This window comes from Canis lupus, chromosome 21 (genome assembly GCF_003254725.2).
Source record: "Canis lupus dingo isolate Sandy chromosome 21, ASM325472v2, whole genome shotgun sequence".
In the NCBI taxonomy this organism is placed as follows: Eukaryota; Metazoa; Chordata; class Mammalia; order Carnivora; family Canidae; genus Canis; species Canis lupus.
Window position 1 is genome coordinate 18,153,062 of NC_064263.1, and position 15,452 is coordinate 18,168,513.

General features: G+C 37.0%; 1 protein-coding gene across 1 annotated transcript in view; it reads left to right on the forward strand.

Annotated features, from left to right (window-relative positions):
- The window catches only part of TENM4 (teneurin transmembrane protein 4), a 2,722,049-nt gene that overhangs the window by 425,153 nt on the left and 2,281,444 nt on the right, over positions 1-15,452 (forward strand). The window contains exon 4 of the mRNA XM_049099077.1: positions 850-2,126. The gene's annotated coding sequence lies outside the window, so the exon portion shown is untranslated. The remainder of the gene's footprint in view (positions 1-849; positions 2,127-15,452) is intronic.

Genomic DNA, 15,452 nt, shown 5'->3' on the forward strand with positions numbered 1-15,452 from the left:
GAAACACCTAAATACTGACTTGGCTTCAAGACTTGCTTAGACCCGATAACCAATCCAAGTTGTATACATATTCTACAGATAAGACAGCATCCCATGAGCTCCCTTTGTCTCCAATCTTTGCTCATGAAGACCTTATCCATTACAGCCCAGATTGTGATATGTCATGGCTATGCACTGGGTCAAGGTCCAGTGGGCAATTCCATTTGTTTTGCTCTGTCAAGACCTTCTGTCATTTGTCACAAGCAAATCAGCAGCTATTTACTTTTTATTTTGCTTCTTTGACATATCTTTATATATCTGGTTATCGCACTTTATATTACATAGAGAAAGTGCTCAACAATAATTGTTTTTGTTATTATCAATCCAAAATCTAATTATCCCACTCTTCTGAGAATCTTGGAAGATTCCTGTCACATAGCAACTACTCAAAAAATGTTTGGATAGGGATGCCTGGGTGGCTTAGTAGTTGAGTGTCTGCCTTTGGCCTGAGGCGTGATCCCGGAGTTCCTGGATGGAGTCCCGCATCAGGCTCCTGCATGGAGCCTCCTCCTCCCTCTGCGTATGTCTATGCCTCTCTCTCTCTCTCTGTGTCTCTCACGAGTAAATAAATAAAATCTTTTAAAAAATAAAAAAATAAATAAATGTTTGGATGAATGGTATTTCCTTACTCGAGTCCACTTTATTTGGAAAAAGAAAAAAAATTCCATTTTTTTAAAAGTAACTTTGAGACAAGCTTATTAGATGTCACCTTAGAGTACAACAATGGACGTTGTATACGTGAAAAAGTGGAGCAAATAAATTTAGTTCCTTTGGACTTTAAAGTAAAAAGTACATGTTCCTTTTTCATAGCAGAGTGAAAACCACATGCCTCTGTGAACATCCAATAAGACAAGGCCTGTGGACTCCAAAAGTCCTCCAAGAACATAGTAAATGGAAAGACTCGGGAAGGCTTCCCATAGCCCCAGAGCAGGGCAGTGTTCTTGGGGTGAGACACTGCTCGCCTTGGGGAGTACTGTTGCAGCTTATCACCCTGTAAACCTTGAAGCTGGAGAAGATTTTACTCTTCACTGAAGACACTAGAAACTGAAGAGACTAAACAGAACTTCCTTAAGGTCTCTCTTGAGACTGGCTACTCAGTGGACAAACACACCAGCCTGTTTAATAAAAGGATATAAATTCCCTCTATACATAAATCCCTGGCTCGAGAAAAAGATATCTTGAGTAACATTAGTTATTGTGTCCCTGTCCGATTTCTTCCCAGGACACTGGCTGGTGCAGGAACTACCTTGTTTTCTGTATCCTTCTAGCTCCCCCATTAACTTGGGACGCTGGGTCTTACTGTGGCCTGGAGAGCCACAGCTGCCAGCAGTGAGGGAAAGGACAGAAGAGAGCCATAGAACATGAAAGTACAGTGGCCCAGAGACTATGCTGGGCATTTCGTTGTGTTCCTTACTTGACAAGGAAGAATGGTATAGCAGGTTGCATTCTACTCCCCTATATAGAAACCTCTAGGGACACCTGGTTGGCTCAGCAGTTGAGCTTCTGCCTTTGGCCCAGGGCATGATCCTGGGGTCCTGGGATCAAGTCCCACATCAGGCTCTCTGTAGGGAGCCTGCTTCTCCCTCTGCCTGTGTCTCTGCCTCACTCTGTGTGTTTCTCATGAATAAATAAATAAAATCTGAAAGAAAGAAGAAGAAAAAGAAAGAGAAAGAAAGGAAAGAAAGAAAGAAAGAAAAAGAAAGAAAGAAAGAAAGAAAGAAAGAAAGAAAGAAAGAAGAAAGAAAGAAAGAAAGAAAGAAAGAAAGAAAGAAAGAAAGAAGAAAGAAAGAAAGAAAGAAGAAAGAAAGAAAGAAAGAAAGAAAGAAAGAAAGAAAGAAAGAAAGAAAGAAGAAAGAAAGAAAGAAAGAAAGAAAGAAAGAAAGAAAGAAAGAAAGAAAGAAAAAGAAAGAAGAAAGAAAGAAAGAAAGAAAGAAAGAAGAAAGAAAGAAAGAAAGAAAGAAGAAAGAAAGAAAAGAAGAAAGAAAGAAAGAAAGAAAGAAAGAAAGAAAGAAAGAAAGAAAGAAAGAAAGAAAAAGAAAGAAAGAAAAAGAGCAAGCTACCTCTAGAAACCTAGGTTTTCTCTGCAGGTAAGGAGTTCACAGCCATGCCCTTAGGGTGGGGAACCAGGCCCTGGGGAGACTAGGGACAAAGAAGGAGGACAAACTGCACTCTACTATTCCTCCAACCTCACTTCTCAGATAATTTTCAGATCATTTCCTTAATACCTAGTAACAGAAGTAGTGGGTGCAAAACAATTTGTCTCCAACCCATTTTTGATAACTAATCTATTACTAGAGGGAAGTGTTAACATCGAAGAACAAGATCAAGTCTCTGTGGGTTCTTTATTATTTTATTTCCCAAAATGTTTATTTAGCTCTTGCTGTGTGCCAGAGACAGTCTGGTAGACCCTGGAGATACAACAGTAAACAGTAGGAGAGCACTAACAAAGTAAAAACAGGACTCCATCTTACTGTACTTACACAGCTCTTGGAATGCAGTTTTTTTCCTGTCATTTTTATTTAACTGAAAAAAAAAAATCCTGAAATCATTTTAAAAAGCAGATGCTATTTGCAGCAATGCAAATCAGAGTTTCAAAAGTACATTATATTGCAAAAAAAAAAAATGTAAATTGGAAGCTGAGGTTAGTATTTCATGTCATTCATAACTTCTATTTCAGTTTTGTGTCCTCACCAAAATACTGCTTTTTTCCATTTGCTAAAGTTTTGGAAGGAATTTTGATAAGATTTGGCCTTGTACTAACAATAGTAAAATGAAGAAACTTTTACCTTTATCATTTTGCATCTCTTGATGTGTTTTTTTCTCTCATTCAAAGGGTTCTACTGAGGGGTGACAAGCCTTGTAAGATAAGAGTTTCAAGTAAAATGGCCTTGATTTTGAGTATTGTCTACCTTAGCCAAGTTCTCAGTATGTATATACCATTAAACAATATTTCAAAAATTTTGCCCTCCATTTCCATATCTATAAATTAGCAATCACAGGATTAAATATCATAAAAATCTGACTTCAGGTTCTGATGTGATGGTTCACAGGAATCAATTCTGACAAGAAGTCCAGACCCTAGTCCAATCGTTGGTGAAATAACTTTTGGAATGATAAATACTTCGTGAATATTGTGCTCTAGGATAATGTACAGTCCTGATGTGCTGATGTTATATTCCACCCCAAGTATAAATAATCATTGAAAAAATAGGGAGTTGAGAGTAGAGACTTGAGGTCTAGTTCTAAATTTGGATGGCCTTCACATCCTCTTTTTTTTTTCTCTTCTGAAACAGATTTTCTTCATCTGTAAATAGGAAAATTAGGGTAACTCTTCAAGGTCTAGGAGTCGTCATGTGCTTTCATGTTTTGGTTTCTATTTCCTTTAGCATTTTTTCATCACATGTATACATGGATATATTCCTGACTCTTTACTATGTTTTCCTTTATTTTAAAAATATTTTTTTCTGTTCCATCATTGAACACTAAACTGTAATATAGTTCATGTGCAGTTGACAGTAAAGAATAGCTGTCGAAAAACAGGGTTCTTGTTGTGCTTGCTATCATCACTATATTTAAGAAATATACAGAAATCCCTATATGGTTGCTGTAGACTTGTGGAGTTATATGAACTAATTTAGATAAAGATCTTAGGGCAGCAATAGGCATATAGTAAGCAATCAATATTAACTACCATTATTGTAAATAATATTAGATTGAGTACTAATTTATTATTTCTCACAAAATTTAAGCATTCACCATATTTTTAAGGCATTTTAACTGTAGAAAGTTTGAAAAAAATAGGAATAGGTAAAACATCAAGAATAAAATAAACATTATCTATATTCCCACCCCTCAGGGATAGCATCTATTAATAGTTTGCTATATATTATTCTCTGCTTCTCTATGTATATAAATATTCATACACACACAGAAATTTTTATAAACTACTTTGAAATACAAATAGATTTTTACTTAAAATATAGGAGGTAGTCCTTGTCTAAAATATTAAGCAAATTTTTTGGCTATATGTTATTTTATTGAGCATAGGTGTCATAACTTATTGTACTATAAACTTATTATTAGGCTATTATATTGCTTATAATATAGTTATTTTCTCAGTGTAAAAACTTAGAATTACAGGCTCAGAGAGTAAGCACCTTACTGAAGGAAGTCTCTTTGTAATGAAACAATTTGAATTACAATCAAAATGACAGAATTTCTGCCCAAGTCTTTATGAGTTGTTCTTCCCAACTAACATGAGAGTATAGAGTTGTATACATCTCAGCTATACATGTAAGTTAAGTAGAACCAAAAAAGAAAAGTCAGATTTTTTGTGGAATACACAGAACAATGTGAAGCTTAAATGAGCAAGCATAGAAGATAGGTTTTGAAATTAGGAGCATTAAGCCCAGGTATATAATAATAGAGTAAATTCAGAGTAAGCCAAAATATAAATTAAAAGGACAGCTAATTAAAATCAAACAAGGCACTGTCAGCCATAGAAATTTACAAGGTCTCTACAGAGAAGGATCAAGAACCAAAGAAACATTAACATTTTGTACAACATTTAATACAATTCTTCATTTAGTTACTCAATATTATGAACTAAACTATATCCCCCCAAAAAAAAATTTTTAAAAAACTATATCCCCCCAAATTCCTGTGTTGAAGCTCTATTCCCCAAAATATTTGGAGATGGGGCCTTTGGGGAGGTAGTTAAAGTTAAACAATGTTATAAGGATGCAGCCCTATTCTTATAGGGCCGGTGCCCTTATCAGAAAAAAGAAGAGACACCAGAGATCTTTCTCTCCATACATGCATGGGCAAGAGGCCATGTGAGGTCACAGTGTGAAGGTGGCCATCAGAAAGACAGAAGGAGAGCCTTCATCAGAAATCAAATCTGCCACCTCCTTGATCTGGGATTTCTAATCTGTAGAACTATGAGAAAACAAATTCCTTTTTTTTAAAAAAATATAAATTTATTTTTTATTGGTGCTCAATTTGCGAATATATAGAATAACACCCAGTGCTCATCCCATCAAGTGCCCCCCTCAGTGCCCGTCACCCAGTCACCACCACCCCCTGCCCACCTCCCCTTCCACCCCCCCCCCCCAGTTCGTTTCCCAGAGTTAGGAGTCTCTCATGTTCTGTCTCCCTTTCTAATATTTCCCACTCATTTTCTCTCCTTTCCCCTTTATTCCCTTTCACTATTATTTATATACCCCAAATGAATGAGAACATACAATGTTTGTCCTTCGTCGATTGACTTACTTCACTCAGCATAATACCCTCCAGTTCCATCCACGTTGAAGCAAATGGTGGGTATTTGTCGTTTCTAATGGCTGAGGAATATTCCATTGTATACATAAACCACAGCTTCTTTATCCATTCATCTTTCGATGGACACCGAGGCTCCTTCCACAGTTTGGCTACTGTGGACATTGCTGCTATAAATTTCTATTGTTTAAGCCACCCAGTCTGTGATATGTTGTTATGGCAGCCCAAGTTAACAGACACACTTTTTAAAGTTTGTCTATAAGCTCATCTATAATATAACCAAAAAAATCTGACAAATGGCCCTCTTTTGTCTTACCTAAATTAAAACTATACACGGGCTTATCAATAAATGCAAGCAGACTCTAATAACCATGTAGCTGCTGTACTAGTACAGAGGAAAGGAACACCTTCCCATGGTTGGATAGCCCTCTCTTGGAAGAACATCCAGGGAGAGTGTTATGTCATCTGAACTCTGTCATCGACATGGTATGTGCCAAAACCACCCAAATTTCTCTTCCATAAAAGACCTAATCTGCTCATGTGCTGTCAGGCAATAGCCTTCTACCATCTGCTCCTTCAAGGATTGCCCTGGCTGCAGAGATTTGCCATACCCAAGGTCAAGCACTTGTCTAGCATGGCTCCCAATGGAGGATTAATCAATCCAGTAGTACAAAGGCCCGGTCATCTTTGACTATTTTGGGACAATTCCAAGGTGCTATTCTAGCCCCCAAAGCTTTCCATGTGATTAATAGAGGCTGTGGTTGGCTAAATTGCAGCTTGATTTCTCCTTGTGCCAACTTCTGCTTCCCACTAATCCCTTCCACAGGTGTTGCTCCCAAAGGCATACCTAAATAAGCACACTGCATGCTAAATTCCATCTTAGAATTTGCTTCCCTGGGAACCCAACCTGTGGTACATTGTGGGTAGAAAAGGTTACAATAATATTTGCAGGTGCTATAATTGCATCACTGCCTGAGATTGCTTTTGCTCAAAACTCCCCCCAGAGAGAACCCATGCCCTTTATGCCAAGCCATTTGGCTCACAAAATCAGACAGACTGAACAATTGTAGCATAAGACAGTATTAGGCTAAATTTTTCACATTCTAGTTATGTAAAGAATTCAATGATTAATATTTTATGTCTTAAATCAACTATTTTATTATTAGCCTTATTATAGATTATTCTTACTGAAAAATGTAGACTATGCTAAAAACTAGATATACAGATAATCAAAGTGTACTTGGAGATCTAATCATTTACATTTCAAATACCTGTTCAGACTTTTTCAAATAGATGTTATATTCACAAAATACATAATCCCATTCACTTACAGTTTCTGTTAGAATTCTTGTGGTCAATTTTCTTCACTTCTCATTGTTCTCTTTTTCTTTCTCCTCCCCAGATCAACCCCTGCCACCATGACCTCCAGCCAAAAGATAGTTTTCTCCAACTTTGCTATGTTTTAAAACCCATATTCTAACGCTTTCTTGCTATATAACTTTGAAATGGTCATCTAATTTCTCTGAGCCCTAGTTTTCTTTTCTGTAAAACATGGGGGCAAATATTTAACTGCCATAGCTGAGTATAAGTTAAATGAGATAATGTATGAAAAAGTATAGAACATGACACCTGGCATACTAGGCACTAATTTTTTTCTTGGTCTCTTCCTGTAAGAAAACCTTTGAGAAAGGCTATGACAGGAAAGACCGTAGGATTCACTGCAAGCAAATGATAGATGCACTGAGGTAGGGGGATCTTTCCCCATTTCTTAATTAAAATCCTAATTATGGGACACTTAATGTGTGCTGGGTATATAATTGTGGACAAGATAAAGTCTCTTGATTCAAGAACTTACCATTTAGAGGGGCACTTACAGATAAGAAAATAGAAATTTAAGAGAAAGAGAGATGAATGGTGACTACATATATAGAAAGAATGGGAAGGGACAGTGCTTTCTGTTATTCATAGCTTTGTTTCTTGAAAATAGTAACATTTAGAGGGAGAACTAGGTTGCCACCCTCTGGATTAACAATGTTAACTGTAGGCATTTAACTGGCTTCCAGAACAGGCTATTCCTAGCTAACACAAAAGCTCATTTAAGGAAAATGCAAAACAAGGCAGCTGGTATTTCCAAGCCTGACACTTGTTCTTTTTTTTTTTTTTTTTGTAATGCCGCTAATAATGGATAAATGATAAAAAGAAACATGGACCTAAGTGGTGGTTTTGATGAAATAGGGATTATTGCAAATTGAATTAAAAAGTATATTTCCATGAATTATTACCCCAAAATAAGCACTACTGTGTAGCAAATCACTTGGACTTCTCAAAACACCCCCCCTCACAAAGGACTTTGCTTTCTTAAGTGAGCCTCATTGATTCAACATAATTTTCTGGGAAGCTCTTGTCTTTGAAATGGACAAAAATCTAATTTGCCTGCCTTGTCTTTTGTTTGTGTGTGTGCCATAGAAAGGAGTGTAATTATATAGAATAGTATCCAGCATCATTTCTTTAAGGAAAAAGTAACCTAGAAGAGATTAGCCCTGGCTCAAGATAGAATAATACTCTCGGGGGTTCAATATAGCAAGCAGGTAATAAAAATAAGACTTTATCACCAGGAATAAAAGAGAAAAAAAATACCAAACCAAAAAAGGGAAGGCAGGGATAAATAGAAGGAATTTTCTTGGAAGATCAAAAGCAGTATGCATAGTAGAAGATGAAATGGAATTGAATGAAGGAAGGAAAGGGGAAAATCAGGACAAGGTTTTGAATATATGCTTAGCCCTTTATATTCCTTTTCTATTTACTCATTACAGTGTCTTATAGATAAAGAATCTGAGACTCAGAATTTAAGTTGCCTGCACAAGCTGACCAAGCTACGAAGATTTGGGTTTGAAGCCAAACCTGACACAATCCAAAGACCATGCTTATTCCTATTATGAATCCCAGATTTCTGAACTATCCCTACTTCTTTCTTAAGGAAATTTATAACAATTGTTCTAGTGATTCCTCTGAAGGAAATCCATCATATGCTGCAGCTTGAGTAGAGTATCTGTGGCTTCAGAGCTTACCTCTCCATGGAGTGAGGAACATGATGATTAAAGAAGGCAAGAAATTTGACCAGCTCAGCTTGATGCTTTGATTAAAATCAAAGTTGATCTTTCTAAGACACCAAATATTCCTGTTTTCCCAGATTTCAATGTAAGAACACTACTATGTACTGTTGTCTTAGGTCAAAAACTCTAGAATACAATATTCTTTTCTGAGTTCCTCAAACATAATATGGTCCCTCCTGTTCTCAGGACTTTTGCTTATACTATTTCCTATCCCTGAAATGTTTCTTCTTTCTGAGTACTCTTCTCTGCCAATGCACAGACTCCTGTATTCCACCTTTTCTTTTAGATCATCATTCTTTTTTAAAAGATTTTATTTATTGGGATCCCTGGATGGCGCAGCGGTTTGGCGCCTGCCTTTGGCCCAGGGCACGATCCTGGAGACCTGGGATCGAATCCCACATCGGGCTCCTGGTGCATGGAGCCTGCTTCTCCCTCTGCCTGTGTCTCTGCCTCTCTCTCTCTCTCTGTGTGACTATCATAAAAAAAAAAAAAAATTAAAAATTTAAATAAATAAATAAAATCTTTTAAAAAAAAAAAGATTTTATTTATTTATTTGGTGGAGGGGGAGGGAGCATGAGCAGGAGAGGAGGGGCAGAGGGAGAGGAAGAAGCAGACTCCCCGCTGAGCAGGGAACCCATTGCAGGGCTTGATGCCAGGACCCTGAGATCTTGACCTGAGTGTAAAGCAGACACTTAACAAAGTCACCCAGGTGCCCATAGATCACCATTTTTTTGTCATATCAGAAAGAAAGAGTGGAATATATTTCTTCTTTACATTATTGCAAATTCAAAGTACCAAATAGCTATTTTTTTAAAATTACATTTAATACTGTTGTAATTTTGCATTTATTCATGTACTTTTCATTACATTTTACTTATGCTTCTCATATACTCCAAAAGAACAAGGGCTATACATTTCTGCTATTTTGGTACTTACCATTGTATCCCCAGGATGTAGCTTTACTAAAACCTTAAGTGAATGAATAGTAGTTTCAATATTTTTTTCTTCCTTTCCTAGACAACATGCTATGAAAGCTATATTCCTTTTCTTTCCTTTTGTTTAGGAACTTTGAGTAACCTCCTGATATACTGAAAAGATCACGAGCTTTGGTATACTCCTCAGTCTGAATCCTAGCTCTGCCACCTAATGTGGATGGTTTTGTGTAATTTATTTGATTCTTGGAAACTTTCAATACCCCTTATTAAAATGGATGTAAATTCATATCTCATAGGATTGTTCCAAATCTTAATGAGACGTCGATACATTTTATGCAATTACCAAGTATGAGTTCCCTAATTCTTTTGCCTATGCTTTCCTTCTTACAAATAAGCTTGATAGATATGCAAGGGTTTCTCAGTTGGTGGTGCACTCATTGCCACCAGAGCACGAACCTGCTTCCAAGTCTTCAGTTTGACATGTTAAGCAAGACCAAAAGTTTTACCTCTTCCTTGAAGTCATCCTTAGCTAACATGATTGCTAGTTCAATCATAGTCCTTAGTCTCTTTTGTTAATACCACATGGTTAGTATTATTATTCTATTTTTCATTTCATCCTAATTTTTCTTACTTTGTTTAATTAAGTAGGAATTTTGATAGGATTTGTGGGGTTACAAAGCTGAGGTTGGCACGACAGCATTCGTCTTGCAGTTTATTGGCATAGGCAAAAGTTAAAATAAGATAGTAAAGGTAATATTAAACAGCAATTCTAAAAATTCTTTGTATGGTATGATTACTAAGTGTCATACCAATATCATAACACCAATGGTAGATATATTCCAGGAAAAGAAAATCACATGGTAAAGCATGGTAATGTGAAAGGGAATGGTGAGTGCTGGAATGGCTGCCCAGTCCATGGGACTGGAGTACTGTGGATAATGAGGATACTGAGACTGATTAGAGATGGAAAGATGAGCTAGATCACAGAGTATTTGCCAGTCATTCTAGAAAGTTTCTGCTTTTATTTAAAAGCAATATGACAATGGCAAAGACTTTTAGCAGGAAAATCACATGATCCCATGTCAGTTTAAGAAAGGCAAAGCTTATCTCACTTTACAGATATTGTCTTTCTCTCAAAATTGTGTCTTCTGTTAAGGCAAGGGGCACGCTTTCTCCTTTTGTGTATCTCCTTTTGTGTAAGAATTAATAGGTATAGAATAGTCCTTAATGCATTATACATAAGTTTTATAGCATGTAAACTAGCATTTGAACTCCCAATGACTTACAAGCTGTTAGAAATGAGGGAATAAGGTATTAATTACTTTAAGTGTTTATAAGTAGAATTCTACAAGCTTGGAGAGTTCTTTGTAGACCGTGTTATTTGTTCTCATGACACACCTCTAGATGGGATAGGAAAGGAGGGAGCCAAACATAAATATGTACTTTGAAATCTTGATAGGTTTCATAGACGTGATCAACCTAGTAAGTACCCTTAAAACATGGGCTATATGGAAACCAGAGGCCTCTGGAGAATCCGCAAGTCTTATTCTGTCCAGTCATATTTTTATACATTCATATCCACAAGATCTTGTCAATAAGATGAATGCCAATGTACCACTATTCTGAGCTAAAGAGAGTGCTCAAACATCTAAATAATTGATGTGTTTTTTTTATCAGACTAGACAATAGCTGTAAAATAAAATCAAAGAAAGAGTCTGATAACGGACTTTTGTGGGTTTCTTTCTTTCTTTTTTTTTTTATCAGTTCTGTTACAGAGTTGTTTAATGCTTTTACCATTCCATTTTAAAGGAACTGAAGAGAAGCACCCGGGTGGCTCAGTGGTAGAGCGTCTACCTTTGGCTCAGGTCATAATCCCGGGGTCCTGGGATCAAATCCCGCATCAGGCTCCCGGCAGGGAGCCTCCTTCTCTGTCTGCCTATGTCTCTGCCTCTCTCTATGTGTCTCTCATGAATAAATAAATACAAACTTAAAAAAAATAAAAATAAAAGAAGAAATGAAAGTGGTATTTGGAGACAACCTGCTCCTATCTTGAGGTATACGTCCTAAAATTAGAAAAGGACAATGTAAAAATTTCTCATAGTATAAAGAAAAAAGTTTTAGAGAAAGAAGCATGATATTTTCCTTCCACACTTCTTGTCTTGTCTCCCCTTCCCTTCTATCCTCTTCCCTCTTCTCCTACCCTCAACTCCCCTCCCTACGCATATCCCATCCCCCTTTATCTTTCTCTCTCTTGCTCTTTTTTCTTATACTGTCTCCCTTCAGTACATTGTATACCCATAAATGAATGTAGGATCTGTTCATATTTCCTCTAATAAGCAATTGTTAGCACTTATGTAAAAGCCACTGTGATCCATACTAGGGATAAAAAAGATAAATTAGACTGTGAGTTATGGAGAAGCTGAGTATAAATTTCCTTTGTGCCCAAAGGAACTGGCAGTGCAATTTTCACAAAATATAAACAGTAAGTACTAAAAACGGTAGTAAGAATAAAATTCATAAATTGAGTGTTTGTTCTATGATGGTTTGCAAAATGTAGTTCTTAGACCAGTAGCATCAGCATCAACAAGAACATGTTAGATATGCAAGTACTTGGCCTTCACTCCAGACTTACTAAATCAGAAATTTGGGGAAAGGAGCCCTGGAATCCATTTTGTAATAAGCCCCCAAGTAAAAATTTCAGACACTGAAGTTTGAGAACCACTCCTTTATGTTGAATAGCCTGTATGGGTCATCTCATTTAATCCTCATAAACTTTTTAAGACAAATAGTATTCATCCTATGCATTAGTTATTTATTATTGTTTAGCCAATCAGCCCAAAATGTAGTGACTTAAAGGAAGAACTATTGTTTTGTCATTATCTCTTATGATTCTGGAGGTTAAGTAGCTTTCAGTATGTTCTCATTCAGGGTCTGTCATATGACTGCAGTCAGATGGTGGGGGTGGAATGATCTGAAGGCTTGCTCACACATATGGCCTGTGTTGGAAAGACATAAACAGTTGGAAACTGGAACAGACGCAATTGTTGAGACATCTCTTTCTTTTGATGTATTCTCTTCATCATGGCAGCTTCAGAGTGGCCAGATTTCCTTTGACATTCCCAAAGTCAGAGTCAAGGGAGATACACACATACACATACAGAGACAGAGAGTAGAAGCTGTATCAACTCATTTGACCTAGCCTTGAGAGTTGCATGGCATTACTTTGCCTATTCCTACCATTCATGCAGTCACAAAGATGTACTCAAGTTGTTAGGAAAGGGAATAGATACCATCTCTTGATCAAGGAGTTGACAAGTATTGAGATGTCAAATTGGAAATATTTTTGTGCTCTGTTTTATAAAATATAATCTGTTACAATCTCCATTTTTCATCTGAGAAAATAAAGGAGATTATATAATCTAAGATTTCACATTTAGTAAACAAGAGAAAAGAGATTCAAGCTCAAATTCTGCAACCTTCACCAGCATGCAGTACTGGTTTTTATCCTGTTTAGTCTCAGGTTTATGTGGTATATTTCACATAGATTATTATTTTTTGTATTCTCAACAACTAATGGGGTCTATGCCACCATTATTCATGTTTTACAGATGAGTCAACTGAGGCTTAGAGAAATTGGATCTTTCCCAGATTTTCACATCTAATAATTTGTAGTACCAGAGTGTGAATATAAATGCTGTTACTCTGAAGCATGAATTCAAGCATAGCATTACATTGCTGCTATCTTTTATTATTATCTTTCACATTATCTACACATATGTATTTTCTCATGTTTTAGTGTGTTAGCTTTCTTCTTTGTATTTTTGCCTTTCCCAAGTTATAAAATAATTCTTTATTATTCCTCTAATATAAAGAAATGAACCATATTTAAAGAAGCACACCCTTGCTCTGAGTTAGAGATAGTACCACCTGCTCTAGAAACAACACTAAAACAGCAATGTGATAGCTTAGTATAGAAAGAAGGGCACATAGGGACACCTGGGTGGCTCAGTGGTTGAGCGTCTGTCTGCCTTTCGTTCAGGTCATGATCCTGGGGTCCTAGGATTAAGTCCCACATCAGGCTCCCCTCAGGAAGCCTGTTTCTCTTCCTCTCTGTGTGTGTGTCTCTCATGATTAAATACATAAAATCTTTTTAAAAAGAAATGAATAAAGAAGGGCACGTAGATGGCCTAGACAGCGGGAGATAGCTGAGGAAACTGGGCATGTTTTTATTGAAAATATAAGAGATTAGTGAAAGATAAAATTGATGTCTGAGAATATGTGAATATTAGTCATGGGAAAGAACTTAAACATTCTGTGTAGGTCTCAAGAGAGAATAAAAATAAAACTAATGGTAAGATATTTTAGATAGGCAGATTTCTGTCCAGAACAAAGCCCTTTATAATGAAGAGTGGCTGGCAATGCAATGAACTTCTAAGGGGAAAATCAGTTTCCTGTGGCTGAAACTGTTGGAAAGGAGGTCAGCTGGCCAGTTGTTGAAACTATTGCAGAAAGCTTCCCACACTGGACAAATTGTCAAAGGTGATGGAATGTAAGACTGCTTCTAGTTTTAGGATTCTAAGGTCCTTGAGCAATTTATTGAGGATACAAGGAAAGGTATACCTTCCACTGGACATGGCTGGAACACCCACCAGGCATATCCTCAGGCTTACATAAGCTTTAGACCCTTCAGACTACGATAGGCCACACTTGGAGTCTACTAAGAAGATGGTAGGAGAGGGGCTAAGCTTGCTATCAGAACAGTGTCAAGCCTTCCTCTTTGGGCAGTCCAGGCAGCAGTATACACAGTCACACGGAAGCTGTCTTACTCCCTTATAACACCTTTAGGTCCAAGGAGACAAGACTGCTGTGTTTAAAGGATGCTTTGCTTAGAAAGTTCCATATCTGGGAAGGGACAATATATTTCTTAACATTCCATAGAAATAGCTTTCAGAATCACCACACGGGACACACTCATTACAATATACATGTTACACAACACTCAGAGAGTCCTAAAGCATGATGTGTTCATCACATATAGTTAAATTATTCTTGTTTCCAGTTCAAATGGAGTTTACCACTCCGGGGTAATTTCTACCTTAGCTATGTTGCCTAGAATCATGTTGATTCTCTTAGTCTTATCAGGTTTCTCAAGGGAGTAGAAGTAAAGAATTAACTCAAGGTCTCATGCAGCACTAAAATAGATCCTGTCTATTTTATATATACTTTGCCTACAGTCGCATTAAGAAATGTAACATGATATTAACTAACGTTTTAAAGCACTTGCTACTACTAGGTCATGCTCTCTGCTAAATGGCTTAAGTCCAAGATTTCACTTAATTTTCAAAGCATAATATGTCCAAGCAACTGTTTTTATTCCCATTGTATAGACAAGGGAATTAAGCCTTGAGGCAATAAAGAACTTTGCAAGATCACACAGCTATCTAAGAAATGGTAGAGTCAGAATTTGAATCTGTTTTTTTGTCTATCTCCAGAGCCTGAGATCTTAACTACTTGTTTATTCACCAATGGTATATTGACCTGCATCTCTGAACTGAGAATTTTACTAGGAGGTAGAGAAAAATAATTGCACAAGACACATATGGAACCTATGCATGTAGCAATAACCCATGCTGGCTATTTGCAGATTGAAAATGTGCAAGTATTGGGCAGCCCAGGTGGCTCAGTGGTTTAGCGCCGCCTTCAGCCCAGGGTGTGATCCTGGAGACCTGGGATCGAGTCCCATGTCAGGTTCCCTGCATGGAGCCTGCTTCTCCCTCTGCCTGTGTCTCTGCCTTTCTCTCTGTGTGTCTCTCATGAAAAAATAAATAAAATCTAAAAAAAAAATGTCCAAGTACTAAATTATATTGGAAAAAGTGTCATTGATGCCAGGAATATAAACCATAAACTCAACAACTAATTAACTTCTGAAATAAAACGACTTGGGATGAGCAGGAGCAGCCCATAGACTCTATTTCTTCCCTAAAATTGATCAAACAAAAGGGATATATGAAGGCCTGAGTTACTATGGCCTAAGGCCAGAATAGTGTTGCTCCAGTATTTTTTGAAAACTTTTTTTTAAAGATTTATT